General features: G+C 46.0%; 1 long non-coding RNA gene across 1 annotated transcript; it reads right to left on the bottom strand.

Moving 5' to 3' along the window:
- Nucleotides 1–1,118: 1,118 nt before the first annotated feature.
- LOC134740211 (uncharacterized) lies at nucleotides 1,119–4,685 on the bottom strand. The gene is made up of 4 exons (XR_010127509.1): nucleotides 4,396–4,685; nucleotides 4,033–4,235; nucleotides 2,626–2,722; nucleotides 1,119–1,428 (listed from the first exon to the last, which is right to left on the bottom strand). It is a non-coding gene; the product is annotated as an uncharacterized LOC134740211 (long non-coding RNA).
- Nucleotides 4,686–19,752: the final 15,067 nt, after the last annotated feature.

Raw genomic sequence — 19,752 nt, 5'->3', positions numbered from 1 at the left:
TTCTTCCATCCTATACCGGCTCCCCACCACTCCCTTCCACTGTGATCCGACTTTGAGAGATACTGAGCTAAGTCTTGAGAGCTGTTATTAAAATATCAAAATAACTCACCTGTGAATGCCTTAGCTCCAGTAATCTCATTAGATCAGTCAGCCCTCCCTTAGCGGTGCACCAGGAGAGGAGACACAGGCCAGTTGCCTTTTTAGGGCAATGAGAGGCAGGTTGGAAAAGTCTAGAGCTTCAGTTCCTGATTGCTTCTAGTACAGCTTCTGCAGGTCAAGCTTTTCTGTATCAGGTCAAGAACCAGCAGGAAAACCATCAAGTGCAGTGGGAGTTTTGAGAAAGAGGAGGTGGTTACTGATGCCAGATGCTGCAGACAAGCAACATAAACACAAGAAATTGGACGTATTCTGCAATGCACTGCCTGTCAAGAGAGTAGCCTCAGGAAAACGGGAAGAAGAAATGGAGCAAGATACCAGCAGCAGACTGGGCATTAAGTAGGAGGTGAGAAAATAGAGATAGTGAGTAGAAGGGAAGGACAGAAGTTGAAGAGGGTCAGAGATGAAAGAAAGTCTTTGCTTATTCAGTTTTTGGGCAGGAAGATGAATATATGTATCGCTGAAATGGCTGAAGATTCTAGAGAAGTGGTGGAAGTGATGGAACAAGGGTCGCCAGGTGAGGCTGAACCAAGGGTGCAGGAGAAGGAATTAGCCATAGGCAGAAGGAGGGAAATTCTCTGAGAAGCAGGTAAAAAGGCCTTTGACTGTACCTGGCAGAAACCAATTTAAATCTATTAAAACAAAACAAACAAACAAACAAAAAAACAAAAAACAAAAAACAAGAGCATGGCTGGGCCCCAGGACCACCTGGACCCAGGACTTTTCTCTTCACATCTGTTTCACTCCAATCTCAGCCCTCACAGGTCCTAGTTTCTTCAGCCTGGTGGAGAAACAAGGCTGCCATCAATTCCCAAATGTTTATCTTCACAGGTACAGCCATGGCAGAAAGGCTGCACTAACCTTCTTGGCCTCAAATCAAAAACTCTAGAGAAAGGCTGTCACTGGCCCATCTTGAGTATTTATTTATTTGCTTGTTTGCAGATTTTAATTGAACATTCATTACTTTCAATTTTCCAGCTTTATTTTTTCAAATAAATTTTATTGTGCATATTTGATGTTTACAACATAAGGTTATGGGATGCATTTGATAGTTACTATAGTAAGGAAAAGTAACATGTCTCTCATCTTGAGTATTTTAGGAGTCCAACCATGGGTCAGTGAATTCTGGCTAATTCTGGCTGTGGACAGGAAGTCCTATGTAAGCACATGTCAGCATCCAAGGGTGCCTCACAGATGGAGTGGAAGGAGAGGCAGTTTTCATTGAAGAGGGAGGGTCTGGTCAACAGATAGGCATCCATCCACAAATTTAGTCTGGAGGTAGAGAGTTCAGAAAATCTGAGAGGTTCGTATCTTAAGTATTTTTTTGTTTGTTCAATTGGTTTTGGTTGTTGTTGCTATTGGTGAAGTTACGGTCTTTTCTAAGAATTAGGGGATAGATGATGATTCGGGCTACAAAAGGTTTGGAACTCTATCATGTGACATGAGAACACCAACATAAGGACTGAGCAATGTTGAGAAGCAGCAGAGGGTAGAAGGCATAACTGTGTCACAGGATCAACCCAGACTTATTCACGTAATGAATGTTATTGATGGCTATCTCTAGTATCACCCAGTATCCTGGACATAGTAGCGTGAAAACACAGTTGGGTTGATCCAAGGTTGGAGAGTGGAAATATAGGTGTTTTGGGCATGGCAGTGGGAACAAAGGAGCTGAGGTGGGAGGAAGGGCTGAAGTAGGGGGGATCTACCTGCAGAAGAAGACTGTGAGATGACTAGCACAGGGAAGAGGACAGAGAGCTTGGGACACAATCGGGAAATGGTGACAAAAGCTGTTGTGTCTCAGTGGTGCCTTTTACGATGCCCAAGGGAGATGACACCTCAGGAAGAATGAGCACACCCTGGTGTGCTCAGGAAAGTTCCATGAAATTATCAATGACACCTCTTTCTGTTATTGAGAGATCCCCAATTTGGATGCTGAATCATGTGGTCTGTCCACCCAACGCCAGGTCTGAAGCGATTGAGGAAAATGGCCTCTCGGGATGTCAACTTTGTGTGCTGCAGCCCCAGACCCATTGGCTGGAAGGAGTAACCCTGGCTTTCCACCTGCTTGTTCCTACCTCTTGTTTCTACCAAGGGAAATGGAGACTCCTTCAAAGTCTCCAGCACCTGCAGATTTGGAGTCTGAAGAGAAAGGGTCAGAGACAGAAACAAAGCCACCCTGGCCTGGCCTGCTGGCTGACTGCAGGGAAAGCCCACATACACCTGAGGCAGAAGGGAATGGCAATGGGCAGGAAAATACTGCCCATACCCAAACTGTGTTCCCTGAGGCCATCCGATACACCCAGGGTGCCTCAGGGCAGTAAGTCCCAGAAACCACATGCAATTTCTGACCACACACTTCAGCTTTTCTTGGCATGAAAAAGGCAAGGGCCATGCCTGAATGGTTTTTGTATCTCCCACAGCGAAGACCAATGTCTTGCCCACAGCAGATTCTCAGTACATACTTACATGATCAATGGGATGTCCTTTTCAGGGCAGATTAGAATGGTCCTGTCTCAGGACAGGTGCCTCAGTTGGTGGCCTTGAACCTGGCTTGTAGACCTAACTGTGCAAGAACAGACCACAGAAAATGGAGCAGCTGAGGATGGGGGAGCAGGTTGGAAGGAGCTGGGGTGGAATTTTTTCCTGACCCCAGCTGGTGATCAGCTTATGCTCTAAAGCAGAAGGATTAATAACCAGGGTAATTTTATCCCAGTCAGAATGTAACTACAGATGTGGGCTTATTGGGTGAAACAGCTAATCCCTTCTCCATTTGGCTCACTTGTGAAATAACGATGAAATACGATGCCTGGGGCTATCAAAGCACGATTTCCTCCTGGGCCTGCTGCTGTGTGCAGCCCCACTCTTCTAGGGGAGAGAACAGCTGTCCGTGGACAGTCGTTTGGGCTCCTGCCTATTGGATGGACTGACTCTGCCGCTGACTGAGGGTGGAGGGGAAGGGAAGAGGCGTGTGGGTGGATGTGTGTCTGTGGACTCGGGGAGGGGAGGGTGGAGTTGAAGGAAAATGTCAGGTGTTGGAGCAGACGGGTGCACGGAGACGCTGGAGGAATAAAAGACTCCTGGGAAAAAACCTAAGATTCATTGCAACCCCAAGTCCCGCAGGCTATAGGGATGGGGAGGCAACAGGACGAGGGCGTGAGGCTAAGGGGGCGCACCTGGGTGTACACGTGGCCCAGATCGGAGCCAGCAGGCCTCGGGTGCTGGCCACGGAAATTTGCAGCATGACCATAGTGGGAGGCTCTAAAGCCAGGAGAACTCAATCAAAGAGCTGCTGATGGAGCACAGATGAAAGGGTTTCCAGGCCAGCCAGTGAAACGCTTGGAGTTTTTCCCCGGGCAACCACCCTGGGGCGAGTAACAGGAGATACGGTTGTTGCCGAGGTCTGGGAGTCCAGCGCGGCAGCGAGAGGGAGGTACGCTGGGAGTCCCACGGGGCTTGAGGAGTGGGCGGGGCCCCGGGCGACGGGGCGTGGCCCCCTGAGCCGTCCCGAGGCCGAGCGCGGAGAACTCGAGGAGGGGCGGGGCCCCTGAGCGGTCCGGAGACCTAGCGCGGGGAATCCGGAAGGGGCGTGGCCCCCTGAGCAGTCCGGAGGCCGAGCGCGGGGAATTGGGAAGGGGCGTGGCCCTCCCCGAGCTGGCGCCAGGGAGGCTCCCACCTGCCAGGGGTTGTACATGGCCGCCTTCCCCCCTCCCCTGCTTCTCCGGGCGGGTCTCTGCGCGCAGTCTCCTGCCGGGCGTGGCCAGCCTTGCAGCTCATACCCCGGGGTTGGCCGGGTGGTCTCCTCCCGCACGTCCCCGACTCCCCGACGCCTTTCCGCGGGGTGCGCCTGGGGCGCTGGACGCCTGGATCACTTACACCGAACTGCCCGGGCTCCCCTTGCCCCGCCTCTTCTTCGCCCCTCCCGTCTTTTCCGTCCCAGGCTGATGGAGCAGGCGAGGTTAAAGCTTCGTTCCAGACACTTTAAGAAATGTTCCGGGGTTCTTGGAAGTTGTTTAGGAAAAGCAGAGTGCCTGGCTGGCATCCCTATCCAACGCTCCCGAACTAGAGACGGCATCTGGCTGAGGGGTCGTGGTGGGCGGGCGGAAAGGCAAGAATGACCAGGGGCTTTAAAATCTTTCCCATTTTTCCCTTTCCCTCTGACCTTGCCTCCGTAATTAATCCTCCCCACTGTCCCCACCCCCCAAGCCCAAAGAATATAGAGACTAAAGCCCCTTATACCAGAGAGCTAGGTGAACCCCCGGGGTCCTCCGGCTCAGCCTGGGAGCCCAGGCAGGGCTGCACAGGCAAGGATTTCGCCTCCAGGGCGGGCTTCAGGGTTGGGAGGCGCACGTCGCCGTGGCAACGAGTTCTTCCCGTGGGAATAAGAAACTCCCGAATGTGGAGCAAATTGGAAAGGGACCTTCTAAGAGCCAGCTGGGGCTCCAGGCAGGCAGGGTAAGGGGAGGTGGTCTGTAGGGGATGGGGATGGGGAGGCACAGCTGATCCCAACCCGCGACCGTGAGTATGGCGCCAGAGCTGTGCGTGTTGCCTCTGAGTCAGATGGGGCCACACATGCTGGACACGTGACATGACATGCTCTCCCCATGGCTGCCAGTTGGCAGATGTGTTTGCTGACTTGCTTAGAACAGCGACTGCCTGGCTAAGTGGAACAGTTCCCTTCTGTGGGTCTGTTCCAACCTCCCCTTGGTGGTGAGACCAATAGCTCCTGTTGGGAGAACCAGTTTGAGCTATGGAATTCAGTTCTCTGGCACCGAGGCCATTGATTTCTCATTACAGTTTTTTTTCAAGTTTCAAAAATTTTAAAGTCACAAGTTATATATGTATATATTCCAATTCAGAAAGGTGTAAAGAAGAAAAGCAAAGTGATCCACAACCCCCAATCCTTCTTCCCAGACATAACCATTGTTAACATTTCGTTGTCATTCTTCCAGATTCTTCATGTGCACATGTAGCTATATGTATGTAGATGTATTTATATAAGCACCACAGGCATGCGAAGCTGTCTAAAAATCTATATCATCATTTCTTTCTTTTTCTTTTTCTTTTCTTTGAGACAGAGTTTCACTCTTGTTGCCCAGGCTGGAGTGCAGTGGCATGATCTCGGTTCACGGCAACCTCCGCCTCCCAGGTTCAAGCCATCTCCTGCCTCAGCCTCCCAAGTAGCTGGGATTACAGGCATGCACCACCATGCCCGGCTAATTTTGTATTTTTAGTAGAGACGGGGTTTCTCCATGTTGGTCAGGCTGGTCTTGAACTCCCGACTTCAGGTGATCTACCCCCCTTGGCTTCCCAAAGTGCTGGGATTACAGGCATGAGCCACCACGCCTGGCCTATATCATCATTTCTAATGGCAACACGGGTTATACCATGATTAACCTATTTGGTATTGCTGAACATTAAGTGGCTTCCCAATATTACTCTTCTATGTGATGATATGCATCCTTAAGACAGTTTTGCCCAACCGGTGTGCTAATTTTCTTAGGTAAACTTCTAGAATTCTGGCTCTAAGGGTATATGCATTAAACTTTCAATGCACATTCCTGTAATCTGGGTCTGTGGATTTTTTAGGAGCCAGTGGGCTTTATTTTCTCCCCTATGAGTAGTAGGAATCAAAGGGAAAAGTCCCTTATATACGGTGTCTGGTTTGGATTCCCCTTGAGACAAAATGTGAAACAAGAATCTGGGCATGAGTCGTATTTTTCAGAGGTGATCCAGAAAGCGCTCTGAGCAGTGAGCAATAAAAGGTACATTATTGAATGGGTTATTGCTGGAGCGCTCTGGGAGACCATGAGAACACTCCTCAGGATTGTCCTGCATTAGTTTCTGCGGGGCATCACCACTCCTGGTCTTCTGACTGTCCCCACTGTTATTTGAAAAATGTCTGCAGGTAGATGCTAAGGGAAGCCAAGGGGACACAGCTGGAACACCTACAGCTTCAGCCACAGAGGAATTACTACTCCTTTCCCCAAAGCCAAGCCAAGGGTGAGGTTACTCCAGGACAAAATTGCATAATGGGTTAAGTTTTGCATCAGTCCCTCCACCTTCTCTCCCTATTCCCTAAACCATCTCTTGATGCCAACCCCAGCTGTCCAAGGTTCCCAAGGCACAGCAAAGAGGTAGCTGGTCTTCTCAACAATTATTTAGAATGTTAGAAACAAGATTTTTTATTTTTCCAGGCATATTAACATTTTAAGACAGAAACCAAAGGAATTGATGACAGTGCTGGCATTTCAGGCACTGTGGCAGCTAAAGGTGTTTTTGGCAGGGGGCACCCAAGCCTGAGGTTGGTCCAGCAGAGAAATTCTGTGTGTCTTCTGAGAAGCAGGAGGTGAGAGGATGCAGGATGAAGGCAGAAGCAGAGTGGGAAGGAAGAGGCTGTTGACTTAGTTCCTTCACATGGATGACACTCGCTGACCTGGGCATTTTAGAAAATGAAGCAATAAAGAGGATATAGGGCTGAATTTGTGGCTGGAGGGAATGAGAAAGAAGAAGTGAGCCATTCGGGTAGATCACCTGAGGTCAGGAGTTCGAGACCAGCCTGGCCAACATGGCAAAACCCTATCTCTACTAAAAATACAAAAATTAGCCGAGCGTAGTGCCAGGCCCCTGTAGTCCCAGCTGCTCGGGAGGTTGAGGCAGGAGAATCGCTTGAACCCGGGAGGCAGAGGTTGCAGTGAGCCGAGATCATGCCACTGCACTTCAGCCTGGGTGACAGAATGAGACTCCGTGTCTTAAAAAAAAAAAAACAAATGAGCCACTGAGGCAAGAAGGAGTGAGATGGGTTGTTAAGAGAGGAAGAGAAGGCTAGGTGCAATGGTTCATGCTTGTAATTCTAGCGACTTGGGAAGTTGAGGTGGGAGGAGTGCTTGAGCACAGGAGTTCGAGACCACAGTGAGTCATGATAGTGACACTCCAACCTGGGTGACAGAGCAAGACGCCATCTCTAAAAAAAATAGAGAGAGAAGAGTAGTTAAGTGGGAGAAGAGAACAAGAAGAACCTCACTTGGGCTCAATCAGCTACTAACTTCTTCTCTTCCTACAGTCTTGGCTTTCTGTCTTCCTGTCTGGTCATTTCTGCTCAAAGTCCGTTAGGGGTTCACTTTTTTCCTGCCTATCCCCTAACTGCTGAAGCCACTTAGAGTTCTCCAGCTGCACGTGATCTCTGAGAGATCAGTGTACCGCCGTGGCCTCTGCTGCTGTCACGCACAGATGCTGCACAGATGGCTGGCCCAGCTTGCTCTCAGGAGCTCAGTTCCCACCCATGTAGAAGTTGGCAGAAGTTGAGGCAGTGGGAGGAACGTCGGGGCACACATTCCCTTTACCATGTGTGTTCTCCGGTTGTCTTCATATTCGAAAGCTGGTGTCCCCAATTAAGTTGTTAGCTGCTTGAGCCTGAGGGCTGTGAATTTTACTCCCCAATCAGCCACACGCAGTGACTGTCAGACACTGGCTGAGTTGACCCTGTAGGAGTTTCTCTACAGGAGTACCATTCTGGGGACATGAGAAGTTGAGATCGTGCTTCTATGCAGACACCTTTATTTTCGCCAACACAGCCCCCTTCAATGGTCCACAGCTGCTAATAATCATCTGCTCCCCAAATCTAGCAGTCTCTTCCCAGTTCTCATTTTCCTTATTCTCTTGGCAGCATCTGGCACTGTTTCCGGTTCCACCATCTTGAAACTCTTTCTTCTCTTGGCCTCCATAGCATCACACCCTCTGATGGTTCTTCTGTCCAAGGAGCTTTTGCCTTTCATCTCCTAAACATAGTTCTCCCCTAAGACTCCATCCTTCAGAGCAGCATGAAGTAGTGGAAAGAATGCAGGCTTTGGAGCCAGAGTAACTGTATTTGCTCCTGAGATGCAACATTTATTAGCTGGGGGACCTCTCTGAGCCTCAGTGTTTTCAACTGTGAAATGCAGATGATCATAAGTGTGTTAGGCTGTTTTTTGTACTGCTATAAAGAAATACTTGAGCCTGAGTAGATTATAAAGGAAGGAGGTTTAATTGGCTCACAGTTCTGCAGACAGTACAAGAAGTGTGGTGCTGGCATCTGCTTCTGGAGAGGGCCTCGGGAAGTTTACAATCATGGTGCAAGGCGAATGGGGAGCAGAAACGTCATAGGACAAGAGAGGAAGCAAGAGGCGGGGGGAGTTGTCACACCCTTTGAAATAACCAGATCTCATAAGCACTCCCTCATCACCAAGAGGATAGTGCTAAGCCATTCATGAGGAGTCCACCCCCATGATCCAATCACCCCCCACCAGGCCCCACTTCCAGCATGGGGGATAAGCTTTCAGTGTGAGATTTGGAAGGGACAAACATCCAAACGTTCAATGAAGTTTGGAGATAACTGTAGGTAAAAGGCTTGGCACAAGGGAATTGCTAAATGTATGGAGGTTCTAGGTGTTCTTGAATGACTTTGCAAAAGATGACACAACCCCATGTTGACTTGCTACTCACCTCAAGTGCAGCAATGCCAGCTCTCCTCCATCCTTTTTTTGAGAAATGGTTATGCTCTGTCACACAGACTGGAGTGCAGTGGTACAATCATAGCTCACTGCAGCCTCAAACTCCTAGGCTCAAGCAATCCTCCCACCTCAGCCTCGCAAGTAGCTGGGACTACAAGTGTGCACCACCTCAGCCTCCCAAGTAGCTGGGACTACAAGTGTGCACCACCATGCTCAGCTATTTTTTTTAAGTTTATTTTTTGTACAGACAGAGTCTCACTATGTTGACCAGGCTGGTCTCCAACTCCTGGCCTTAAGCATTCCTCCTGCCTCAGCCTCCCGAATTGCTAGGATTAGAGGCATAAGCCACTGTGCACAGCCCATCCAGGCTTCTCTCCCACATTCTGTGCCCATCTCTATGTATCTGCTCAGTGTTTCCACTTTTGATGTCCTTCCGCGACCCCAGCATCAGCCTGTGTGAACTAGCCTTGTTGTCCTTCCTTCTCTCAGCCCTTCCCGCCAGGATTTCTACACTGCTGCTTCCCAGATGCTCCAGCTTGAAAACTTGGAGTCATCTTTAATTCAGCCATCTCCTTTGCCTTTCCTTTTGGAAGTAATGGTGATTATCAACAGGGTGCCTCCACGTACATTTCTCCCTTACTCTCAACAGTATGGTGAAGTAGGCTGTCATACAAATGACGCCTGGAGAGCCAAAATAATCAGCCTGAGGAGGAAGTGGGCTTATCTCATTTCCTGGAGATTCTCTCCATGGAATGACAGGCTGGTAATTCAAGATGCTGAAGTCTCTCCACCTGAAAAGCTAACTGATAAGCCTCCCCTAATGTCTCCCTTCAGCTCTCAGCCCTCTCTTGACTCCCCTTCACAAACCCAATCTGAAACTCATAGACCTTCCAAGCTTGACTTACTCTCCTGTCTCTGGTTCCTCAGTCACTGCAATGTCACTTCCACCCCAACCACTGGAATGGCCTCACCAAAGTCGTTTATACCAAGCACACTTTGTAGCCCTCCCCACATGTGAGTCCTATTGAACCCTGCAGAGAAACCCCTCTTCCTCAGAACACCCCTTGTTCTCTTAGTTTCTCTCTTAGAATTCCTTCTACTCTGGCTGTTCTGCCCTGGTGTCTTTTTTCAGCCCATCACTTGAATGCTGATAATCCTTGGGTTTTTGTTCTATGAAATCTTCTCTTTTCAAACTACATCTTCTCTCTTATTATCTCATTTAGTCCCATGGCATCAGTTACCACCAATGTGTTGATGACTCCCAAATGTCTCTCTCTCTCTAGCCCAGATATTTCTGAAGACCTTAGCTTAAGGTCTTCATATCCATCTGACTGCGAAATTCAGATCCTGGATCTGCCACTTAGCAGCTGGGTGACTGCGATGGTTGATTTTATGTGTCAGCTCCTTGACCGGGACATGGGGTACCAAGACGTTTGGTCAAACATTACTCTGGGTGTGTCTATGAGGGTGTTTCTGGATGAGATTAACATTTGAAATAGTAAACTGAGCAAAGCAGAGTGCCCTCCCTAATGTAGGTGGCCCTGCTCCAATTTGTTTAAGGCCTAAATAAACAGAAGAGCTGAACCTCCTGCAAGTAGGCAGGAACTCCTCCTGTGTGACTGCTTGAGCTGGGGCATTGGTCTTTTTCTGCCTTTGGGCTTGAACGGAAACCTCAGCTCTTGTTGGGTGTTGAGCCTGATGGCTTTTGGACTGGAACTCACACCATCTGCTGTCTTGGTTCTCAGGCCTTCAGACTTAGACGGAAATTACTGAGAGATGGAAACCACCACAGGTGGACCCACTCTGAGTTGGATAAGGGCCAAGAGTCCCTTTATTACTAGATCTTTACATAACACTACTCTAACAGGATCCTGGGGTGTGTGCATTAATTAATGCTCTGTATCTAAGAGCCCTAAAAATATCTGGGTATTCTCCTGTCCGCACTGTATGGTTACCTGGGCAAATGGCCATAGGTCCCTTTGGAGAAATACTGAGGCATCACTACTGACTCACCCTTTTCTTTAGTTGGTGGATATGGGTCTGAGAACTGGCTTAGGTCTGGATACTGGACAAGAAATTGTTATTATCCATTGGGGCTACTGATAGTTTTCTGCGAACCTATTCTTGATCTCTTTTGTTTATATATATTGGGCAGTACCTTTACTGGATGCCCATCTCTCTTGCCTCTGGAACTCCATGTCCTATTAATCATCCCCATGGCTCACTGTAGGTCAAGACCCCTGGCTGCCATCCTAAACTTACTCCCTATTACAATAATTGTGCCCATATCATTTTTGACGATTAAGTGCTGCCATCCCCCACTGTTATCCCAGGATGCAGTATTGTGCTCATTACTACTAAAAAAGCCTAGTCTGTAACCACATCCCCTACCATCAGCCCCAGCCTTCAGAGAAAGTCACTACTTACTAAAATTTTTTGATGGTGCTCCTCTTACCAGCACCCTCCTGAGCACCTTCACAGATATTTGTCCTCTAGGTTCTCTTCAGAAAAATAAAGTCAGGTCTTGAGTTTTCTAGTCTTACCCAGCAAATTTGTTCCAGCACATCCACTTCTGTGGCCTTTGATCCCTTCTTCCATAATCAGGCATGATGATTCTGGCATTGTTTTTTCTCAGCTTCTAAGAGCCATCTCAGTAGCATATTGGGACTTCCCTCTTTTGTGTCTCCCCTAGGCCCTTGCCGTGATGTTAAATCCATGTCACAGAAGAGTACTCTCGTATCAACAAACTTGTCCATTTTCAGATTCTTTCCCCTTTGATCAGCACCTTAAGATGCACCCCGGGCATACTTCTCCAGTTCCTGCTAGCACATATCAGTCGAATCCTGCAGCTCCTTTGGTACATAATTCTCCTCCTTTAGTAGGCCAAGCATTTGCCGCATGGGCGATCATGGATTGAATTCTAGTTATCGACCTGGCGGCCAGTAAAAAAATGGAGGGAGAAGATCCTAAGAGAGCAAGCATGATCTGTAGGGCATTTTCACTGTTTGAGGCTTCTTCTAACGTGGTGGAGTGAACCACTTCTGCAAACCCAAAAAGTGCAGAGACAGTTGGGGACTTGAAGGTTCTCAAATGCATCTACTCAGTAACCCCCATTCTGCATCTCAATCTCATGCAGTCCTTCTCAATCTGTATCAGGCCCTGACTTTAATGTAAGAGATTTGCTTTTCTGAAAGTTTTGAGTTTGGCTGTCTGGTCGTTCTACCTTCTGGCTACAGGAGATTTTTTTTTTTTTTTTTTTTTAACACTGCCAAGGAAGCCTCTGTCTCTTACACTTTGCTTCGAATTGGTAACTGATTGCCCAGAGCTTGTCATTTTCTCTCTTTAATGCATCAGTGGTATTCAGCAATAGTCATTACTCCTGCAGTTCTTATAATTACAATTTGCCCTATATCACCTACCTTCCTTCCTCTCCCTCTCCCTCTCCCTCTCCCTCTCCCTTCCCTTGCCCTCCTTTCCCCTCCCTTCCCCTTCCCTCCGGTCCCCTCCCCTCCCCTCCCCTCCCCTCCTCCCCTTTCCTTTCCTTTCTTTCCAGACATGGTCTTATTCTCACCAAGGCTAGGCACAGTGCTGCAATCATAGCTCACCACAACCTCAAACTTCTGGGTTCAAGCTATCCTTCTGCCTCAGCCTCCCAGGACTACAGGCGCAAACATTCAAACCTGGCTAATTAAAAAAAAAATTTAGAGACAGGGTCTAACTATATTACCCAGGCTGGTCTTGAACTCCTGGTCTCAATCAGTCTTCCTGCCTTAGCCTGTCAAGTAGCTGGGATTACAGGCATGAGCCATTGCACCTAACTTAACCTGTAACTCCTTTCAGCTCACCACAGGTGGAAGTCTTAGCAGTTGCATTGCTAGATCAGGCTGAGGCCTTTCAGCATTCCACTCTACCACCAATAGCGGGGTCCACATTGGCAGCTAGCTGGCAAGCAATCAACTCTGGAGTATCAACCTTTAGAATTTACTTTGAAGAATATTCTTGGAACTAACTGCCTTAGGGTGGGTTTCCTAAAAGCAGAATCTGAGGCAGGGATTGGGGTGCCTGTGATTTACTGAGGGAGTGCACTTAGGAGAAAGAGAGTGAAAGGAGCAGGATGGGCCAAGCAAGTAACTTAAGCAGAGAGGTGATCTCAGCTGGAGTCCAGATACAGCTTGACCCCTCAGGGAGCTCTGGAGCATCACAGAATCAGTCTCCCCTTGCAGCAAAGGAGCCAGCCCTTTGCACCCTCCTGGCAGTTGGTCATCAGGGGCAGCTTAGGGAGTGGGGGTTGGGTGGCGTAACCTCCTGTGCAAGGCAGCTCCTGGCTCCTATTTGGCTGAGGGCAATACTCTGGTAGTTGGCAAATGGGTATACTGGCCTTTAAAATGATCTGGGCAGAGCACTTGCAGCTCCTAAGATGATTTCAGTAAATAGCACCTCAGTCTACCAGTTGCTCAAGCTAGAAACCTAGGGATCATTTTTGTCTCCTTCCTTTTTCCAACCCTCAATCCAGTCCAACAAAGCTCCATAATATGTATTCAGTCTCCTAATTATTCCATTCAGTTTTTTTTCCTATTCTCATGGTCACTATCCAAGTTGACATCACCACCTTCTATTGTCTACATTACTGTCACAGCTCCTAACTAACCTTGAGTTTATTATCTACAAGGCAGCCAAAGAAATCTTTCTAAAATCCCCGTCCTCTCATGGTACTTCCTTTATTAACCCCTCGGGGCTCTACATTGCTCTTATGATCACTTCAAACTGCTTTATATGGTTTAAACCTTGGTTCTACTCACAATTCCTGGCTCTTACTACTCACAACCTTAAATAGCTGGACCAAGGGGGCTTGTTTTAGTTACTTAAATATGCTGTACCCTCTCTTGACTCTATGTCTTTGCACATATTTTTCTTCTGCCTGCAACACATTTATACCTCCCCTGATTACCTTCCATTCATCTTCATCTGCCTAGTTATCACTTGCTACCAACGCTGAGAAGCCCTCCTTACTCTTAGCCTCTTGATTCCTGTAGCCCCCATACTTCCCCATCATTTCCCTCATCCCGTGGCATCATAATCTAGTCAACTATATCCTCTCACTACAGCGCTATTTCTCCAACTCCTCTTCCTCTCCTTCCCTCCCTGCCCCCATTATCTGTATTTCTTTACACAGGTTTCCTTCCATTTTCTCTCCTCTAAGTAGCTTGGCAGTAACGTATCTGATTTCTACTGTTTAATGGTTTAGCAGGAACTGATCACTACCTAACCTAAATTTACTTTGTGGCAGCATGGTGCTTACGTGATTTCTCACTGTATTGCCAGTGCCTGGTGTGTAGATGGAGCTCAATAGATATTTATTATATGAACTAATAAATGAATACAAATATCCCATCTCTTTTTCTCCCTGCTGCTTTAGATGCTAGCGCCAGTAACTATGCCCGGTATATAGTAAGTGCTTAATAAATATTTATTGAATTCAGCAATAAACTTAGTTTTGTCCATTTGCATGACAGCTGTCCTGTCTGATTCAGGTTCTCAGCACTTGTGTCCAGAGTCATGTTGCCAAGAGTGACACCAGCAGAATGGCATGCGAGAAGGCTCCAAATTCTCATTTCCCCACAGATGCATCATAATAAACAAAAGCAAAAACAAAATCTCAGAAGCTATCTTAACCAACTTTGTAGGAGTCTTGGAAAACAAAGGTTTAGCAAACAACCAAATGCCCAATCAAAAAGAAAGCTATCTTCAGAATGGAAAGAAAGTGTATGAAGTTTTTACTCATCCTTGCCACATCCCCTCAACATCTCCCAGCACAATAGTGGTTTTGGTTTTGAGTAGACAGCAGCCCAGTTCCTAATTATACCCTTGAATAGGAGGGAGAAAACCTTATTTTGAAATTATTGTGGATTTCTGTTCTGAGCTGTCTGAGGGACACCTCAAGGAGTGATGTAAGGTGCTAGTCTGTGTTCCACATAACTCAAAATGCAGATGGGGAAATCAGCAGGCACCGCTTTTAAAAGCTACAAGTCAATTACAGACCCAGAGATGTCTGGGGCAAGAGATTCTAGGTGGAGACATATGGTAGATCATCTAAGGCCTGGAGGAGAAGCTGGTGCTAAACTCTCGGGAATTAGTACATTCAAAAGTAGTCATGCATACAGGAGAACTTAGGAACTCATGGACATGGCAAGGCAAGATCCATGCTTGGAAAAATCCTGAGAAGATCTTAAGCTGTCACGTTGAGGTGGACTCTAGGCTGAAAGCAAGCCTAGGTAAGTCATAAAGGGGTGCTTCTAGCACAGAGCCAATCTGCAAAGACTGGGAGAGGTGGATGTTCTCTCATTTTGGTTTCTTTCGGGGGGTACTTTTTCTTTGTTTTTTTTAGCTCCTGGTATTTCAGAAAATCCCTGTTAAAACATTACCTGAACATAAGCTAAAGAATAAAAACTTCAGTGATCATACATAACAAGCCATAGTGTTTGCGAAAATTGCTTGAAAAAGTCTTAAAACAAATGTACTAATACAGCCTTCAAGCCTCCAACAACAACAACCAGAAGGAGGAAAAAAAGAGAGGGAGGGAGGGAGAGAGAGAGAGCAAGAGAGAGAGCACACAGGTGAGCACAGGATCAAGGGAAGGAGTTGAGAGGGAAGGAGGGGAGGGGAAAGGGGGAGCGAGTCAAAGAAAGAAAACAAGACCCCAGCAAATCCTAAGGAAGGGGGGATTTCAATTTCCAGAGTTACCACATTATAATAATGAAATACCTGATTTTCAACACCAACAACACAAAATAACACAAGGCATAAAAAGAAACAGGAACACATGGTTCATTCAAAGCAACAAGATTAATTGACAGAAGCTGTTCCTCAGAAAGCCTAGACATCAGAAGCACTAGACAAAGACCATAAAACAACTGTCTTAAATATGGCCAGAGAGCTAAGAGAAAACATGAACAAAAAACTAAATAAAATCAGGAAAATGATATATGTACAAAATGAGAATATCTACCAAAAGACAGAAATTATTTTAAAAAGAACCAAACAGAAAATCTGAAGCTTAAAAATATAATGATTGAAATGAAAAATTTACCAGAGAAATGCACCAGCAGATTGGAGCAGACAGAAGAAAGAATTAGCAAACTTGAAGAGAAGATAATTGAAAGTATTGATTCTGAGGAACAGGATAAAAAATGAAGAAAGGTGAACAGAATGTAAGAGTCTTGTGGGACACCATTAAGTGGTTCAACTTATGCATTATAGAGGCTACAGAAGAAGAGAGAGAATATTAGAGAGATTATTTGGAGAAATAATGGCTGAAAACTTCCCGATTTGAAGAAAGACATGAATTTACAAATTAAAGAAGCTCAACAAACTCCAAGAAGTATAAATCTGAAAGATTCGTACTTAGACATATTATAAGATACACATAGATAATAAAGTGGTTACAATAGTGAAGCTGATTAATATATGTATTATCTCACATAGTTACATTTTTGGTGACAAGATCACCTAAAATTTACTTATTTAACTAAAACCCTAATACAAAACAAATGTATTAACTTTAGCCCTCAAAACAATACACTCTTAAACAACTAATGGATCAAAGAAGAAATAAAAAGGGAAATTAGAAATACCTTGAGAAAAATGAAAACAAAAACTCAAAATACCAAAAGTAATAGATGCAATTAAAGCAGTACTAAAAGGGATTTTTTTTTTTTTTTTTTTTTTGAGACAGAGTCTCACTCTGTCACCCAGGCTAGAGTGCAGTGGCACAATCTTGGCTCACCGCAACTTCTGCCTCCTAGATTCAAGCAATTCTCTTGCTTCAGCCTCCTGAGTAGCTGGGATTACAGGCACCCAGCACCACACCCAGCTAATTTTTGTATTTTTAGTGGAGATGGGGTTTCACCGTATTGGCTAGGCTGGTCTTGAACTCCTGACCTCAAGTGATCTGCCCACCTTGGCCTCCCAAAATGCTGGGATTACAGGCATGAGCTACCATGCCCGGCCTAAAAGGGAAATTTGTAGCATAAACACATATGTTAAAAAAGAAGACAGATCTCAAATCAATAACTTACACTAACTTTACACCATAAGGAATAAGAAAAGAAGAGTAAACTAAACCCAAATATAGGAGAAGGAAAGAAATAATAAGAGCAAATATAAATAAAATAGAGAATAGAAAACGACTAGAGAAAATCAAAATCAAAAGTTGGTTATTTAAAAACACCACAAAATTGACAAACTTTTAGCTAGATTAAGAAAAAAAGACTCAAATTACTAAAATCAGAAGTGAAAGTGGTGATATTACTACTGATATTACCAAAATAAAAAGGACTATAAGAGAATACTGTGAACAAATTGGATAAACTAGATGAAATGAAGAAAATTTCTGGAAAAACACATCTACCAAAACAGAATCATGAAGAAATAGAAAATCTGAGCAGAACTATAACTAGTAGGAGATGGAATCAGCAATGAAAAACTTCCCACCAAATAAAAGCCCTTGACCAGATGATTAGACTAGTGAATTCTAGCAAATATTAGAATTTGGCTATTACAAGGGGAAAAAAGAGAAAATATCAAGTGTCGGTGAAGACGTGGAAAAACTGGAATTCTTGTGCAATATAAGATGGTACAGCTGTGGTGGAAAACAGTTTGGCAGTTCCTCAAAAAGTTAAACACAGAATTACCACATGATCCGGCAGTTCCACTTCTGATATATACCCCGAAGAATTGAAAGCAGAGATTCAGACAGACGTTTGCATACCAGTGTTCACAACAGCATTATTCATACCAGCCAAAAGGTATAAACAACCCAAAAGTCCATCAACAGCAGAAGGGATAAACAAAATGTGGTATATACATACAATAGGAGATTATTTATCCTTAGAAAGGAATAAAATTCTGACACATGCTACAACATGGATGAACCTTGAAGATGTTGTGCTAAGTGACTTAAGAAGTCTCTCCTTACAGAGTCTGATTGTACACTCCAGCCTTTACCTTGGATCCCAGATGCCTGGGCCGTGTTTGCTTTCTTGTCATGAGCTGCCCTGTGTAAAATTCAAGTGTAGAAACACACAGAAAGGCAAACTGTTTTGATGGGTGAAGCTCAGCATGGCAGCTGCCTGTAGAATGGGATGTGATAAAAATCTAGATTTGTTTCCCTCTTCCCACCTACAAGTACACTCAGGCCCCAGTTTTCCAATGAAATTTCTAGGGATGATGCTAGGAAGGGACACTCTTTTTTTTTTTTTTAATTGAGATGGAGTCTCACTCTGTTGCCCAGCTGGAGTGCAGTGGTGCGATCTCAGCTCACTGCAACCTCTGCCTCCTGGGCATAAGTGATTCTCCCGCCTAGGCCTCCCGAGTAGCTAGGATTACAGACCCCTGCCACCACGCCTGGCTAATTTTTGTATTTTTAGTAGAGATGGGGTTTTACTCTGTTGGCCAGGCTGGTCCCGAACTCCAGAGCTCAAGTGATCCACCCGCCTCAGCCTCTCAAAGTGCTGGGATTACAGGCATGAGCCACTGTGCCCTGCTGGAAGGGACACTCTTAATCCCAGTAAACTGGATTAACTGGGAGAGGAAGAGACAGGAAGGAAAAGAGGCCAGTCTCAAATGTGATAAAGCCAAATAAAATGTATATCAAAATAAAGCTATTATTAATAAAAGAAGATCCAATGGTTAGTGATTCTTGTTAGACTTGCTTTCATAATAAAATAAGCATATTTTGTAATTAGCATATTAATTGCCAATATCAGATGAGAGCTTATTTTACTTTTTTTTTTAAAGAAATAGACTAACCATGATCATAATCTTCTTGATAGTATCAGTTTGTGTTTTGAGAAATAGATATGGTGCAACTGTGAATAGCACAGCTCTGTTTATAAATAGTCACAAAAGTCAAGGGAGTTGAGGCAGGTGCGGTGGTGCATGCCTGAAATCCCAGCACTTTGGGAGGCCACAGTGGGTGGATTGCGAGGTCAGGAGATCGAGACCATCCTGGCCAACATGGTGAAACCCTGTCTGTAATAAAATTACAAAAATTAGCCAGGCATGGTGGCACGTGCCTGTAATCCCAGCTACTCGGGAGGCTGAGGCAGGAGAACCACTTGAACCTGGGAGATGGAGGTTGCAGTGAGCCAAGGTCATGCCACTGCACTCCAGCCTGGCGACAGAGCGAAACTCCGTCTCAAAAAAAAAAAAAAAAAAAAAAAAAAAGTGAAGGGAGTTGCATACAAACTATAGAACTGTTACTCTATTCTCAAACAGTGGCAGGTCCAAGTACCCTCCATAAAACTGCTGGAGGTAACAGAAGAGGACAGGGCATGTTTGTGACTCTCGACACCCCCTTGTCTTTGTCTGAATGAAGGAGGAGGGAGCTCCCCTATCCCGGGCTTCAGGCTCCATTGGGCTTCCTGCCTGGATGGAATTGTCTTTCTTATCTTGGAAAGTCCTCAAAGAACAGCTCCGGAGTCCACGCCCCAGAGTCCACGTGGGGTGGACATAGGACCTTGGGGGTACCAAATGGCGTTGGGCCAATCAGATTCTCTCAAATTTGAATTTGCAAGTTCAACACAAAACCCAAGTCAGTCAGAGAATGTTGGCGGCTTCAGTTAGGAGGTGAGGCAAGGACATGCGATTCTGGGTTCTGGCCTTTGTCTGATGATCATGCTTCCTCTTCCTTCCTCCACTGTCACTCCAGGAATTATGGAGACAATGGAGGGTGCCCTAAACTGTTGCTCCTGCGGAGGGAGCACTTTTTCCCTCCAGCATCCAAGTCAGCACCTTTCCCTGCAAGAGAGTCTGTACCTTGTAGATAACAGGGTTAAACTGCAGCCTAGGGGCTTAACGTAGGAAAGACAAAACTCGGTTTTGGCCAAAACCCACCCCAGACACTGCCTTTCTTTCCAGTAAGTCTCGCCACAGAGGTTAAGGCGTGGAACTGCTTATAGGGAAGGGAGGGGCAGAAAGGGCTGCAGGCCTTGTGCAGGTCCCTCGGCCCAATCTGGACTCGCACTGTGGGAATGAGAGGTGAAGCCGGCTGGGCTTCTGGGTAGGGTGGGGACTTGGAGAACTTTTCTGCCTAGCTAAAGGATTGTAA

Source organism: Pongo pygmaeus, chromosome 8 (assembly GCF_028885625.2).
Source record: "Pongo pygmaeus isolate AG05252 chromosome 8, NHGRI_mPonPyg2-v2.0_pri, whole genome shotgun sequence".
Lineage (NCBI taxonomy): Eukaryota > Metazoa > Chordata > Mammalia > Primates > Hominidae > Pongo > Pongo pygmaeus.
Note: the sequence above shows the minus strand (reverse complement) of the source record. Positions and strands in the feature narration are given on the sequence as shown.